This window comes from Vollenhovia emeryi, unplaced genomic scaffold, assembly GCF_000949405.1.
Source record: "Vollenhovia emeryi isolate VEMERY1.0 unplaced genomic scaffold, V.emery_V1.0 DF939131.1, whole genome shotgun sequence".
In the NCBI taxonomy this organism is placed as follows: domain Eukaryota; kingdom Metazoa; phylum Arthropoda; class Insecta; order Hymenoptera; family Formicidae; genus Vollenhovia; species Vollenhovia emeryi.
This window is the reverse complement of record NW_011967235.1, coordinates 1,877,687-1,894,586: the sequence shown is the minus strand read 5'-3', so window position 1 is coordinate 1,894,586 and position 16,900 is coordinate 1,877,687. Positions and strand designations below refer to the sequence as shown.

General features: G+C 47.3%; 1 protein-coding gene and 1 non-coding gene across 2 annotated transcripts in view; one reads left to right on the top strand and one right to left on the bottom strand.

The window, feature by feature from the left end:
- The window catches only part of LOC105568156 (sestrin homolog), a 193,659-nt gene that overhangs the window by 123,169 nt on the left and 53,590 nt on the right, over positions 1–16,900 (top strand). The gene's annotated exons all lie outside the window — the stretch shown is intronic.
- Trnaa-agc lies at positions 6,984–7,056 on the bottom strand. The gene has a single exon. It is a non-coding gene; the product is annotated as a tRNA-Ala (tRNA).

Genomic DNA, 16,900 nt, shown 5'->3' with positions numbered 1-16,900 from the left:
TTAACTGTCCTTAATCGTAGTCGTTCAGATAATTAGAGGGCTTGCGGAGGGAAACGATGACGGGATTCAGTCGAGCGCCTCGAGAGCGAGCTCGATTCGAGACCGAAAATGCCGGAAATGTACGCGGACGTCGCGTTCTTCGAGAGCGCCGCGCGAAATTATTCGCATTCGTCGCAGCCCCGTTCGCTTCATTACGGATTATTGTCTAGATACTTGAAATACTGTTAACCTTAAGCTACTCGGCGACGCGCGCTCTCCCAGCTGCATTCTTATATCCGGCGTCATTATCGCGACGCAGCGAGACCTGGACAGGGATGCCTTATTCATCGGTAAACAATTTTCCCTCCTTGGCCCTTGATTTTCCTTGCGTGCCGCCCTCCCGGCGTACCGTACGCGTAACATGTGCCAGTCACGACTCGGCGGGCCGCGCCCTTACAGGGCTTGGTAAGCGCCCTTTATGTTTTTCGTACGAGGAGGAACGTCGCGCGCTGCCATGCCTAACGCGATCTCTGCCGCGCACAAAGGAGCGGAAGCGAAGGGTGGCTGCTTGGTAGTCGTATTGGACATTGAATTTATTTTTTCCTCTCTCTCTCTCGCTCTCTCTTTCTCGCAGCTCAACGCTAGAGGTGGAAATCGCGCGGCTTTTACACCGCATGCCGCGTATTCAAGTTGACGTTCATTCGTTGAATTCAACATCGAGATGGAAGTGCTCTCGAGCATGACGTCGGGTTTTTCTCGCCTCGGATTGATATGGGGAGATCTTTTCACGTTGTAGGTAGCCAGGCTGTTTATTTTGATACTCTCCCAATGTTGTTTAACGCGAGCTCCTTAGCAGCGCTACAGGAACGCGTTACTTCCTCGGAGGAAGAAGAATAAATTCACGAACGCAGGTTGACTCTGTTATTTGCCCTCGACCGGTGATTTATAACTCGTTGCGAAGATAAAAATGGAATCGGGTCAACATAAAGGGACGATAATCAAACGGAGTAACGTCTTATCTTCGACGGCGGGAACAAAGAAAGTGTCCTCCATGAAATCCTGTGTAAATAGAGAAAACACTAGGCAAAGGTAACTGGTAACTCGACATAGAAATACACGGCTTAAAATCTGTTCTATTTCAAATGACACATTTTTCTCGGGTGACTCTAAAGTCGCAGAGCTGTACGAAATTTGCTCAAAACCCCGTCATCGGTGTGAATCATTGGGCGACATCGACCACGAGTGATTTATAAATCGTGGCGAAGATAAAAATTGAATCGAGTCAACATAAAGGAACAATAATCAAACGGAGTAACGTCTTATCTTCGACGGCGGGAACAAAGAAAGTGTTCTCCAGGAAATCTTGTGTAAATAGAGAAAAGACAAGGCAAAGTTAACTGGTAAAACGCGACATAGCAGAAATACGCGACGCGTACTTAAAATCTGTCCTATTTCAAAGACATCTTTTCCTCGGGTGACTCTAAAGTCGCGGGGCTGTACGAAATTTGCTCCAAACCCCGCCGTCGGTGTGAAACATTAAGCGACAATGTATTACTCGCGCGACTCATGCGAGAATAATCGGGGGGCCTGACGGAACAATGAAACTTATTTATCACGTGTCTCTCCTTGGCCGGGAAGTGCTACGTGCGCCTGTTTACATTCGGAAGCGTAACGCCGTACCCGTAAGACGACGGCCGGTTCCCTCCGGTTTTTACGCGCCGTAAAACGAAAGCAGACCGATTAAATTCCTTTCCGAGGTTGGCTGCCGGGGTGTTATTACCAGCGCAGAGGTACGCAATTTCGGACGCGTCCCCCCCCCCCCTCCTTTCGGGAGACCCTTATTACACCGTTGACACATGAGCGACCATCACATCCTCCCGTCCTCGCCCTGCTTCAAGGTGCTTGACTTCGTCCTTCGTCGCCGACGAAGGGACGCTCCCAAGATTTTACCTAACCGGTCCCTCGGCTCCCTCTCGTTCTCCCTCTCGTTCTCTGTCTGTCGTAATGCAGGTACTAATCCGTCAGAAAATAAATCTGTCCCTATCGTACGAGTCCCACGATGATTTCTTGAGTGGATAATATCGCGCAGGGTTTATCGTTGCATCGAGGTGGCTCTTTATACCGCTGGACGTTTTACTAAGATCGATTTTATGGCCCCGGCGATTACGAAAGATTACCCGAGTGCGAATGCCATATGTCATTTTTATGTGAGTCATTCGACGATTGTAGGATTTCGTTACCGAGCACATCTCTCTTGTCAGCGCTCGAAATTAATGTTTCCGTAAAATTTCGTGCCGGCACACTTCGTATTATTTTATTTTCGTCCGACGCCCAGGGTAACACGTCTCCCCGACGAGTCCGCGTCGGGGAACGTACGCTTGCCTCGCGCGATTAGAGGTGGAAATAAATTTCTAACGCCGAATCGGGGCGGTATCATTTCTCGGCGACTTTATCGTCGCCATTGTTTGACCGAATTTATAATTTAGCGCGACAGCCCTCCTATATATACGTCGGCTAGATAGAGCCTATAAAACGCACGTATACGCCTAAGCCGCACACATATAAATCCCTAGAGACGTCCGTAGGTTTTATAGCGCAACGGAACATAGCACGAGGCCCCCGATTTAATTTCGCGCGGATACCCTGCGAGCACGAGTGCGCGCGCGCGCGCGCGATCCGACTAATTTATCGCGATATAAAATTCGTCCGCGCGCGGCTGTGCGATTGCGATAGATCATTGATCGCGCCGGCCGGAGGGGTGCCCGGCCGGGCGCGGCCCGTTCGGCGAGGGGGAAAGAAAAATACATTGTTGATACAGCTCCGGTTTTACGACCCAACATCCAACCGCTGACGTTCTCGTCACCCCGCGTTCTTCACGCTTCCACGGAAAAGACACACGGGAGATGCGTATCCGACTTTTCTCCCCCTCGTCTCGTACACTCTGACGCGTTCTTCTCAGGCGAGTTGCCCTTAATTTATCGGCGCATAAAAGTCGGAGAGCCGCGCTGTTACGAGCCGCCCGCCATTGATCCGCGCTCCGGAAGCAAAAACGTACGAGGGGGGGGGGGAGGGGGTAGGGGGAGAAATACGGCGATTAGGATGCGATACGCAGCGTCTCGTTGTCGCAACGTGGAAATCTCGCGGCTGCCTCTTTCATCGTCCGCCGATTTGCGAACGGCTCCTATTTAGGGCGTCGCCAAGGTTACTCCGTTTTCCTTCGTCTTCAGTCCGCTTCGAACAGTCCGGGATTTTTTCCTTTTTTTTTTCCTTAATCTTACTCCGGGGCTTTTGTCAGATGCCTCGAAAATTGTGCCTCAATTCCGAGCCCCTTTAATTTAGCGTAAAATTATCTGACCGTCGAAAATCAACCGCTTTTCTTGGCTCGCTTTTCAGCAACCACGACAAAAAGACACTTGATGAGATTCTGCAGCGACGCGGTGTATCGTGTCTTTTTGCGAATTACATTTTTATCAAGGAAATCCATGGCGACTTATATCGAGTAACCTTCTGACGTGAATGAATGTCTGAAAAAATTACGAATGCGTATCGCGGCATTTTATAATTTTATGTACAATTTTCGGCGTTTGATAATTCGGGCGGACTGGCACAACTACGGTGCACGAACAACAGAGAGCTCGTCGCGGATTTCGTCGGCGAGCCTTCCGCCGCACCCCCATCCCCGGGGGAAGAGAACGCAAGTTTTCTCGTTAACCAGCCTTTTGCGCAAGCGGCAAGGGCGGCATTGTCGGAAGAAAATGGTACGAGTGAAATTCCTCGGAGTTTCGCCGGCGGAGCGCGGAAAATAAAGCCCGGAAAACTTGACAACGCAAACTCCTCCGCCAACTTTTCTCCTCCTCCACCTCCCCCGCTTCGCCGCTCGGTATCTCATTCTGTCTCCCTCGGCCCGTCACCCTTTCTCTTTCTCGGGTCTGTTTACGGACTCGCGAGACGCTTGTTTGCGCCGAATTGCGCGAGTGGAAACCTCGAAGTGACGTGCAGATAACTCCGGGGCGTTTGTTAATCGAGTTGCAAGGTGCGGCCGGCGGTCGTCTCCTTTTTCTCGTCCTCGCGCGGAGCGGTCCCCGCGATTTTAGCTATCCGACTCCCGCGGCGATTCCGCGTTAAACGCGTTACGCGAAAAACATGGCGCTCCGGGCGATTCACTCAATTGCGTAATGCTCGCGGATTCTTCAAAGAACGTGACGAACGTACAACGGTATTAGGCTGCTATTACATTTGTCATACGACAAATTTTTCAAGTGTGTCGATTGCGAGGGGGAAACAGCTGAGGGCATTGTGGTGTACAGATTTGCGGCATTACTGGGCATTACTAAGCATTTTTGGGCATTAGTTTGGCCATTAGGCCTTGCTGGGACATTAGAAAGATATAATAAGATAAAATAAGAGAAAACAAGATAAATAAGATAAAATAAGATAATGAGATAAAGTAATGCCCACTGGGCATTAGTGGGCATTGGTGTACGAGATTTTCGCCAGCGGTTTCCTCCTCGGTCGATTGGCTGCAGGATAGTAAAATTTTCTAGTATCTAGAAATTTTCTATTCAGCAATCAACACACTTGAAAAATTTGTCGCACGACATATGTAATATTAGCCTTAATCGATGTAAACGCGGGACTGATAAACGGAGTCCGCGCATTTAGCGTTATTGCCGCGTCTTGTTTGCTTGCCATTAATATCTCGCATTGAATAACAACGTGAGACGTGAGAATCAGACAACCATATTTATCGCTAAGTATTCGGCGAGAACGCGGCTCTTTATCAGCTACGCCTGTTAGGATCATTATTTTATCTCGCGTTGCTCGTAATTGCGTTGTTTCCATTCTAAGTTTCAAAAATATCCCCGTCTCCCTGCAACGTTTGAGACCTGTAATTCGTTGATTTTAACCTGGCGTCACTTTGCGGATATCGAGTCCTAAAGTTGCAACATTATATCGCGCTACACCCTGTTTTTTCGAGCATCTTGCGGTTCGTCCGATTTGCGTCACCCGAGCCCTGGCCTACGACCAAACTGCCTTCTTATCGTGTTTTCCACTTAATTTCGGGGCGATTATTTCTTTTTTCGCTGCAACGCATATTTAGCCGCCTGGATTATTGCAACATTGCAGTAAACGTGTTTTTAACAAGTCGGTGCAACGTAATATGTTCTCCGTACGAAACATTTCATAAATGCATTTAACAACGATCTTTTTTTGTTGCGCAAAAGGATACCTACGTACGAATAATATTTCAATTGTAATTAATATGAAAGCAGAATAAAGTTATTCGTACTGAAATAAATTTCGGAACCGCGTGGTACAAATATAAATAAAGGAACTTATATTTTTCCGCTATTATTTCACAAGGAATTCGAAATACAATCGCTGAAATGCAACGAAGCCGCGAAATTACGAACTTAGGAGAGATGTAAGGTTTAATTACATTTCGTTAGTAGATAAATCAGTTTTCAACAATCGCGGAGGAATTTCTCGATTTCTAATTGCTCTCGGACGTAAGCGTGCACGTAAAAATTCTGAAAATGTCGGATAATTTACGGCGGAGGGATACGTGCATAAAGCGAGCGGTCGTAGATTCGCGCGGAGTTTGCACAGTTGCATGGCGGAGCAACGCTGCACAGACGGCTGCTCCGGCCCTGCCCTCTTCGCGCTCGTCTGCAAATTATATTATCAGGTGTTACAACAATACCGCGGCTCATTATCGGTGCCGAAGTGCAGCAATTAAACCGCCGGCAGACGATACGTTCGTAAACAGATTATAGATACCCGCTAGCACCTCGCGAAGGTGTGCGGGCGTAAACGTTATGCAAGCAGTTATTTAAGAGGCCGGCCTTAGACCGCGACTGCGCTGAAAAATTTATCTTCGATCGGGATATCCCGCGCGTATTGAGACGTCGATGCAATCGGGACGATCGCGGATCTCGTCGACGACTTTTGCGCGGGCCCGACCGCCGCGCCTGCTCGTAAACACCGTGACAAAGCCCTGCTTGCGATTCTGGCAACATTATGCAACGACACGGTGACCGCCGTCACGTACGCCTCGGAGTCCGCCGGCAAAGAGAGCTGTAAAACTAAATGTCACGTTGAACGGCGATTTATATTGTCGCGTCATCTTTTTCGCATCATGCTCCAAAAGTTAATTGTAATCGCAAAACTTGGGCAATTCCCAGGAATATGCTCGTTCTTTTTCCCAGTGTCGCTCCGCGTCACCTTAGCTTTCATTTCAGCTTTCCGGAATTGTTAATTATGATAATTTTACGAGCGCGATAAGCAGAGAGGTGTCGCACGACGTGGATGATGGAGCGAAATATCGAGAGGTGATAACGCTTTTTGTCTCGCGCGCGTGAGCGTGCAGCAAGAAGCGCGTTTATTTTTGACGTCCATCCTCGACTTTCTGTCGTCAATAGAGATACGGCGATAATACGTAGTATATACGCCCGACGCGCGAGAGATGTTGTCGGACGTTTTCGCAGAGCGCGAGTGAAAACGATCGGCATCCCGGCGCATCGAATTGACACGGATATCTCCCCGCTTTATCTGGCCGGCGTATGCATTGTTGTAAAAGTTCGCCGGAGGGAATCGCATCCGTGGATCGCGCGGACCTGCACTGCGGTCGGCGATGCCCGCAATCTCGTGGAATTATATTGTACCGTTACTGGATCTCACTGTCTCTCTCTCCCTCCCGCCCTCTCCTTCTCTCTTTGCGCTACGGTACCTCTCGCGCGCTGCACACCACTCCTGCGCGTTGCAGGAAATTCGAATTGTGCCATTCGCGAGCGATCGGGTTATCGTCTTCGTTACGACGATATAAAAAATTGCGGCCAATTATTCCCCCTCTCGTTATCCGAAAACCTTTTAAACTGCTCGTGCAACGTGATACGAAAAGAAGAAGGGAAAAAAAAGAGTGTCGCCTCACGCGCGATAGGGATTTTTCTCCGTGCCTTTTGTGCGTTTCTTACTTTGCTTTTTCCAGTCGGCAAAAGGAGTTTTGGAGGCGCCGGGTATCGATCCCGGTACCTCTCGCATGCTAAGCGAGCGCTCTACCATCTGAGCTACGCCCCCTTGGTGTAAGAGAGCGGAAGGCTCGCGGGATCTTCAGTGCGGAGTGGCACGCAATGTTACACTTTCTCCGAACAATGCCTCGCGTCTCGCGAACTGCGGAGAATCCATCGTTTAGCACTTTTGACCGCGGCGCCGGTGACGGGCACTGCGGCCTTCGTTCCGCTAGAGACCCTGCGATCAGAGAGACTGGCCGTAAGAGTTCGTCGAGGGGGAAACCGCTGAGGGCATTGTGTGTACACAGATTTGCGGCATTACTGGGCATTTTTTGGGCATTTAGGCCTTGCTGGGGCATTATAAAGATAAAATAAGATCAAACAAGGTAAATGAGATAAAATAAGATAGTAAGATAAAGTAATGCCCACCCGGCATTGGTGGGCATTGGTATACAAGATTTTGGTCAGCGGCTTCTCCCTCGGAGTTCGTAAAATTCCCGCGATCGTCGAATCGCAGAAGATAGCCCATATGTTTCTCTCTCACTCGCGGGAATTTGACGAACTCTTGTGGCCAGCCTCTGATTACAGGGTCTCTACGTTCTGCGACTAGATCGTCGTTCGATTCACCCCGAGGCCGTTTTACTCCAGACCCGTCTCCCTGCATTCTGAAAGCCGTAAAATAACGCGGGGGGGGGGGGGAGGAATACAATAAATCCGACGCTCTCGAATTGATAAGGCGCGCGTTGCTTTAGCGACACTGAAAATATTGGCCGTAAAAAAGAAAACTCGAGCGTAAGTAGCGTGTGTAAGCACGACTCTATTGTCTCTGTCCGTTTAATGGACTTATCGCCTCTTCTTTTTGCATTAGTCATGGGTGAATCAGACGAGTAATACGCGTCAGATCGTTGCACCTGCAGCTAACCATGCATCGCGGCGTAAAATTGATGCAACGAGCTTGCTCTTTACGTCGTTGCAAGCGGTAAGCTGGTTTGAACTTTCCTTTTTTTTTTCACGTTTCCTTTATTTCAATCGTTGCGTCCGACGAATTCACGAGGAGCGCCGATTTTGGCAATTTTACGCTTTCGCGGACGTTGGATTGTGTTTTTACGGGAAATGTTGTAATCGCTTTGTATTTTTTTTTCCGAACCCGTGGTTTCCCCGATCCTCCTTTTGCGAACGTGACAGCCCGCAAAATAAGCATCCATTGTCTCAAATGGGAACGAGAATAGGGCTCCGTTATTAGCGGAGAAATAAAGATTGTCGTGCAAACGTGCGCGACTCGGCTTCTTGGACTATAAAAACCGATCGCTGCCGCGATAGCGCCGCATAGTCAGACGCACGAGATTTGTATATTTGCCGTATATTTGAGAATGATTCACCCGGTATTGATTTTCTTCCCCGGGAGATTTCTACGTTCCGCCAATTGTCCGCGGATTATGTCGATAACTTAACCGAATCCAGATATCTTTTTCCTCACGGGAAGCTCTCGAGTATATAAATTTCCCGCCCGAAGAACACGCGAGTTTAACTCGCGATTCGATCGGTCGATCTGGTTATCGATACCGCTCGTTCTTCCACGCCGAACGGGAGGAAGCGGAGCGGCGCGCTCATTACGGGGTTCAGCGGGTCCTCTTTCTCCCGATAAATAAAAAGAGAAGGTAGAAACGACTCATTCGGATTTTCCCGAGAAGTAAACCGCTGATCAAAATCATGTACACCAATGCCTACTAATGCCCAGCGAGCATTACTTTATCTAAAGCCCGGTAAAACGGCACACAGTACCATTTTTCCTACTGGGTTGCTTGCGAGAGCCAATACTGCCGTCCTAACCTAAAAAGCATCTCCATTTTGTGGCCATTGTAGTTAACTCACTTTCTACGTTTCTCGAAAAAATATCCGTCCTACAAGGCTAGAAAGCAGTGAGAGCACTAGATTAACATAAAATATCTTATACATACGCGTTGCAGTATCTCCGCATTTTTTCGTGGTGGCCTAGCAATAAGAACTTAATGCGCGGTTTTTCCGAAACTAACAATTTGGGAGATATTGCTTTCTAAGTTAACACGGCAGAATAAAGATCCAGAGTTTTAAATCAGGTGACTTAAGGCCAAAGCCAACGGCACACGATACTATTTTTCCTACTGGATTGCTCGCGAGAGCCAATAAGAATGCAGAGTTTTAAATCCGATGACTTAAGGCTGAATCCTGATTGGCTCTCGTAAGCAATCCGGTAGGAAAAATAGTATCGCGTGTCGTCGACTTTATTTTATTTTTATGCCTTAGCAAGGCTTAATGCCCAAATTAATAACCAAAAATGCCCAGTAATGCCCTCAGCGATTTACCCCTCGGATTTTCCCTTTTCACTCCGAAATCTCGCGTCGCATGAAAACGCGAAGATCCGCTTGCCCCCCGGTCGCCCTCGCTCACGATGCCACCCTCCCCCCTACGCTGTCCCGCCCCCTTACGTAAAACACGTAAAAGGAGACAGCAGACCTAGCGCTAACGAACCTTTGTTCGCGTTTTTACGATTCCAGTAAATAGCCGGGCCGTGAGTCTACGGGCTCTCGGCGTAGCGTGACGTTATTGCGGGCCGTAACAAAGAGACGAACCCGACCGGCGTTTTCCGACGGCAACGTCGAAAATTGCGCCGGGCCGTCCCTACTCGTCCCTCCCTCCCTGACTTCTTCCGGAAAAGCCCGAAATGGCCGCGCGGGCTCTCTTCTGCAGCATTGCTTTCCCTCGCGCGCGTGTCCCCGCCACGTGTCTGTCATGTACACGCTTGACGCCGCGACAGCGGTTCCCAAATTGCGAAGGTCCCTTAATCTGCGAAATAAGCGCTCTATCATGTCACGTGCGTCACGTAAATGGCAGTATTAAAACAATTGCCGTGCCGATCCGTAGGTTTCTTCCAATTTCACTCAATGTTATTCCCCGTACATTCGACTCCCGTTTTCTCCCCTGATAAATGATTCGCCGGTCCGTGTACACTTCCATACGTATTATTTTACGCGGTACATAATATTTTCACATAATTTATCTATTTGACAACAACGCGCGACGCGATGCGGAATTTCCGAAATATCTTGATTGACATCGAGACAAAAGACGCGATATGAAGTGATATCGTGCTTGACCCATATCACGTGTTTCGATAAAATGCAAATCGCTCGAGTGGCCGTTGAATAATTCAGATTACAGAGACAAATGCATGCTTGCTTAATGTTTTTTTTTATATATTAATAGGATCCAACGTAATCTAGCGCAATCGTTTCGCGTCCACTCCAATTTATATCGCAGCATTACATCGAAGAAATTGTCCGCTCGATAAAGACAAATTTGCCTCATATCTATTAATAATTTATTTAGATTCCTCTCTTACTGCGTATTCAGGTCGCTAATGAAAAGCGTTCATTCAGCATGAATGGAGAGAAGATTTGTCTGTTTCGTAGCGTAAACAAGACACCCCGGGACTTGCCGATCCTAATTCGAACGAAAGATTCCGCGGTCGCCCGACAAACAAAGGAAGGAATAGTTTGTGTATCGATTTACCCGAGGCTCCCCAACAATGTAAGCTCCTCGGCCAAGTAGGCGTCGTAAAAATTACGCAACCTACTGTGCTGGGGATGAACGATTTTAGGGAGCTTTTATGCTCGATGGTTTTTACGAGCCCGCTTTGATGGAGATCGATCCGTTTCGTATATTTTCTTATCCAATAAAAAATATTGCCGCAACGTACGGTTTTATTTTAGCGAGTTTATCGGGAGGATAAAGAGCATAAAGATACGTCGGAGACAAAAACATTGCGGGCTTTGGATTGGTCAAGGCTCTTAAGGATAACAGAGAAATATTTCTTGTTTTTACGCGACTTTATTTCCCCCTCGCCAACACAGCTAACATCTTAAAATTGCCGTACACATGTATGCATTGGAAGCTTTTTCAAAGACATTATCTCCAGGTCTGAATTTACATACAAACTAAGAGAAGAAGTTGCAGTTCGTGGCCTCAGCAACGTGCTTGGCGCGATCTTGAAAAAAGCCTTTTAAATAATGTCATTCCGGTCGAGATATTTCCATATTTTCGCCGTGGATACGTTCGCGCCTCGCTATTATACTCGAAGCTGTTATCTGGTTTAAAATACACACAAACGCTAAATCTGCGTCTCTCTCTTTCTCACTTTTTACGACGCTGTACGTAACGTTCAACAATATATTGTTCGAGCGACTCGTAAGTTTCTTGCGGCGAGAATTTGCGGTATTTCATCATAAAAAAATCATGTCCAAGATCCTATTTAAGAACATCTGCGCGAGTGGCCGTATGCAAAGCGGTCTTGAACGTCGCTTAGCGATCGGGAGCAGACGCGCTGGCATTGTTACGCAAAGTTTTGCAGCGCGGAGCGACGTGACTCATAGCCGCTAAACGTTCTTAAACAATTTATATCGGTGCCTTTTAGCGGAAGATTACGCGCAAGGACACACCGAGGGATAGAGATATAGACAGTCGCACTACTACGTTCGCGACCGCGCGACCATGCGGACTGCATCGCGACAAGTGAGTCACACTCTTGATACCGACACATTCGCGCGAATCGCAAAAATACTCTCGCACCAGCGCGAGCTTCTTGCATAACTATACATAATATTGCGCTGGCCACTGACTCTCAGAGAGCCGCGTTTTATGCTTTGTTTTTATGCGCGGTGTACATTTAATTTATGTAATCCCATAATTTCACGCGAGTATGCGCGCGCGTCTTATCACGCTCGTTTGACGTAAAGCTTATTTTAAAATAGCTGCTTAATGAAGCCTTTTTTTTCTAATTATAAAATACACGGTTTTTTTCCCATTTAACAGGAAATTATTGTTATTAAGCGCTGTTAGTATTATTGACTCTGATGTTTCTAACTGTCCCCTTAGAAAGAGACGAAGAATGAATTGAGCTAATTCGTTCGTTCTAATTCATTCTGATCGTGAGATTAATGTTAAGCGACATTAGCGAAACCGGGCCTTATTATCAATAGCTGCGTACGACACTGCACTGTGTAAAAATTACATGTAAAATTACAATTATTACGGTGGGTAATATTGGGACCATCTATTAAAGGTGTACATTACCATGCGTCAGTGAATTTACACCTTGTAGATAAAATTATTACCTTATATAACAAGTAAATTGCTTGCTTAATTATGTAAATTTTACAATTTTTTGTAATTTTTCATCATGTATAAACCAGTGTTTACGCATCAAAGAGTAATAAAAAAATGTTTTTGTAAAAGTACATAAATTAATATATTTCCGTTATTAATAGCGCAATCGCTACACTTATTATGTATGCAATTTTACATACTTTTTTTTGCCGTGTGCCAATCCGAGGCGCCGAAGTGCTCGTTTGCATTCGGGCGAGCGAGAGAGACGAGTGAGACAGAAAGGGAGAAAGAGCGCTCCGACGCCTCGGATTTGCAATGCTGAACGCAGCTATTGGTTTTTTTTTGTGTGTTAGAGACGAATCTTATATAACTTTCTCGCGGTTTGGCAACGCAGAATCATTTTATATTATCATATCGTGATTCAGTAGTTATTTGTTGACTGACCTCAGAGCTTTTTCGACATCTGACGGCACATCGCGAGATATCGGCTCGTGATGAAAAATAGCTGGGCGCTACAGCACACAACTTATCGCGCTAATAACGAAAATAAAACGCACGATTTGAATGCGTATGCGCCGATACCCACAAAAAAAAACGCACCTTTCCGTAAGGTGGTCCTTTGTGTCTGAATTATCTGTTTTGACGTTAATTCTACTGGAAATGCTCGGCGCGTCCAAAATTGGCAATTCCACGACCCGCTCGTGATTCATTCGCTGAAAACAAACACGGCGCGCTCCAGTGAGTTCTGAAGAATGCGGGACGTTGCGTGAACAGCCTTGGACCGCGGTGATACGAGTATTTTTTTCTGGACAAATAAGCCTTTTATCGTTGGATCTTTTCAGCTTATTAATTACCTATCGGCAGCTATCTTTAATTATATATTATTGGAGGCGATAATTACCCCCAGGGGGCCCGAAGTTTCTTAGATAGAGGACACTCGATATCCTTGGCGAAATGTAGGTTTACGGACGAGCCTACTGACCAACAGACCGAGCGAGCGTCTTCCGTCGACGGTGAGCGTCGCGCAAGGTAAAAGCAATTTTCGTCACTCGAGCGTGGAACCGGTTATTAGTCATCGCAAATTGCGGTAGACGAAACTTTCCGATGGTTTCGTAGCGGCTAATCGTCGTGTATGTACGCCGAACGGCGAGAATTGCTCCAGGCTCCGTTATAACGGAACGTTGCGTATGTAAAAGAGTAAGAGAGAGAGGGGAGACAGAAAGAAATCGAGGTGGATTTAGTGCGGAAGGCAGAATATATCGGAGGAGGATATGAAGGTAGAAAGGCGGTTACGGCAAACTAATGAAGCGAGAGAGAGAGAGAGAGAGAGAGAGAAGAGGATGAAAAAGGTGAATGCAGGAGATAATAAGAATCGATTGTGCCGAGCTTAGAAGGAAGGCAAGCCCAGCGGGATAAACCGATATAGAGCGGTGTTATGACAGCCTGAGAGGATAGCGACGACAGACTGACAGTTGACACGAAGGAAGGTGGGTCGTCTTTTTTTTCGGAGGTATTGATCATTTGGTACGTTGGGTGCGAGTACTGGTAAACCGTTGCTACACCCGATAGCGGACAGGTGATATTTTCCAGCTCTCTTTGTCGTATTGTTGCACGGAGGCAGATCCGTCCGTTTATCTCTCCGCGAGTGGATACGATCGCATTAATATTTACTAGCTTCTACGAATGCCATGCGTTTTGCCTTGCGGAAGGAAGTGCTGAAGAATGACGCTGTAAGAGCACCGGGTGGAAATAAGAAGAAAACACGATAGCTTTAATCAGTCCCGCTGCTCCCCGAATCGTCGTGGGTCCCGCGCGATGACGTAAGGCAACGAAGACAATTTCGTTAAGCGCGATACCCGCCGGCATTGTATCTAATAAATGCCGTAAACCAGAACAACAACGGAAATCAAGAGAGAAACGGAGACGAAGGCGGACCTCTTTCGGATCTCGGGGCCTCTGCCATTCGTAAGGGATGAAGTCGAGCGGGGAAAACGGCTGGAGGGCGACCGAGAAAAACGAAACTCATTGTCGTAAGTGCACAGAGGCGAAATGATCGAGCACTCGAGGAAGCGGGAGAGACGATCGGTCATTCGAGCGCGATAAGGACAGAGAGAGAGAGAGAGAGAGAGAGAGGTAAAGAAAGGGTGAGAGGAGGCGAAGCAGAATGAGATGGACATATGTACGTGGAGTAAGCGCGCCAGGACTACGTGGAGAACAGGGATATTCAAGCGACGGGCCTGGCAATATCGTATGGCAGTGCCGTAATGAGAGGCGCTTTCCCGAGCGTTGACCCCTCGCGCTTCCAATACTAACCTCGGCCAAAAGTGCGTCCGCCTTCTCCCGGGAATACAAAATAATAGAAACCTCACGGCGTCGGAGAGAGAGAAAGAGAGAGAGAGAGAGAGAGGGGGGGGGGGGGGAGTTCCTTGCCTTCGCGGAAATTGCGATTGACGGGAGTTCACACGGAACTCGACTAAAATATCATTCGCCTGAATGCTGGTGCCTCATCGTGATTACCGCCGAGCGGAATTCTTACCACGAATTCGAACGGATGCTTCAGCGTACGCACATTTCGCGTACGTTGAGCAAGTGCGGTACTATTCGGAGAATGCGATTAGAGAGGAAAGTAGAAAGTGAGAGAAATAGAAGAACCATTAATTCGTCCGCCATAAATTGGACACGTTATTGTAGTTTATAATTAAGTTCGTGTCCCTCTGTATGTCAGTTTATATGGGTGTACAGTGTTTAAATCAAAATCTATTAACATTCGAGCTGGTATATTTTCACTCGAAAATTGCCTCCCTTCTCTCGTACCTGCGCGGAGAGAATTTCCTCTGAAAATTCATCCTGAAAGTCACGTAATCGCGGAACAACGCGACATTTCCAAGAATTTTATGAGAGTTTTTTGACATTTTACCATACATTTTACTAGTAAAATTTCAAAAAACTCGCATAAAATTCTGGGAAATGCCGCGTTGTTCCACGACTACATACATGATTTACAGGATAAATTTTAAGAGAAAATTCCGTGTGGGGATTGAAGCTCCGACAGCCTCGACTCGACTGCGTATAGCTCTGACCGCGAGGAACTGAATTCGCGGAACGCTGCCTTCTTTCGCCGGGCTAATCTATCTGTCTATCTATCCAATAATCTAGCCTGCCAATCCGCGCCAGCGCACGAGACACGATTTTCCCCAAGATCGGTACCTGCTTCGCCGCGGACAGGTCGAAGGAACTGTTATCGTCACGTTGTTTCGTCCGAAAGTGGAAAAAGTCGGCTCCGATTGCGTTTCACGCGCACAATACGCGACATCGCCGAGCTTCCTGTCCGCCCCGCCGATTGACGTCTAACGAGATATCCGATCCCAGAGAAGGAAGTAACCGAGTCGCGCAGCCGCCCCGTTAGTTCCGCGAAAATCCGAGGTTATCGCCGATAATTAATGCATTAACCCGGGACGCCTTTTCCTAGCAGTCGTCCCTCCTGGCTCCTTATCGAATCTGCGTGACGCGCGCTCCTCGCGTCCGGGCGTTCGTTTTCGCGACGAGCCGATGAAAGCTATACGCAATGTTTGCAGCCACTTATCGGAATTATTCGAGAGTAAAATCGCTGATCGCGGCAATCGAATCGCGGACGTGATTTAATATTGCGCACGCCGCTCCGTGACGTTTTGCATGTAACAAATACGCGCCGAGCGAATAATCTCTGCGCGGTGGTTCACGGCACGGATTATGAACGTATTTTACGTTTTTCTCTCCTCTCCTCTTCTCTCCTCTCTCGCATATATATATATACATATATATATACGCCCGCTCTGTTTCGCGCGACGACGTTCCGTGCGCGTAACAAAGACTCGTTAAAGGGCTCTCGCGGAAATGAAGGGTCGGTCCCTCGGTGCCTTCATTTTGCAGTATCCTTGGGAGACAAAGGAAGAAAGGAATCGGAGGTCTCGGATATGGTGGTGCCATTTCGTCCGCGATCCCCCAATCCGCGCAAAGGGACGCGGTTTCATTGACCTCAACATTTACGACGCACGAAACTGTTATGTCACATGATACGTTTCCTTTACTTAATTGAATTTCAGGATCTACTTCTAGAGGAAGACTTCAGGCGCGTTCATTTATCTCCCGACTTTTGCTCTGCCTCCCTTCCCGGTTAAGAAGTGGATCTGATTTTTTATCCGTTCAGCCAAAACGGTAGTCGCGTCGTTTATTATTTTTTCCTTGCTCCTAGCGGAACGGTGTAATACGTTAATAATAATAATAATACATTATCACCGCGGACGAGCCCGGGCAACGTTAATCATCGCACAGTTTGAAAATATCAGAAATGTGACGACCGAATATGTTGAATATACGTGTTTCATTTGGGTGACGCTCGCGAGTTGCAGGTTCGGTGGTGCGAGATAACTTATCAACAATCCAGAAATTACTTTTACGAGAGTTATTCAGGTCAGATTACACTTGTGACTTCTTCGAGGAGAGGAGGTATTTACGAGAGCGTAATCGACTATTTTGATATAATAAAGTTATCGCGTGTTAAGGTAATATAAAACGCATCGCGTACGTTGGTACAAATACAACGTATCGGTAGGTTCATTTCAGCAAGACGGGACAAGTGTACAATACCCGTGTTCGTTCGCTCTCTTTAGGCCGCAAGATCGAATAATATTTGGCTCGTCGAGCGACAACGCTTTGATTCTCCCTCAAACCCGCGCTAGGATCTCCTTTCCGCGATTTCAGTCTTTTGAAGAGAAAGGATGTTACAATTT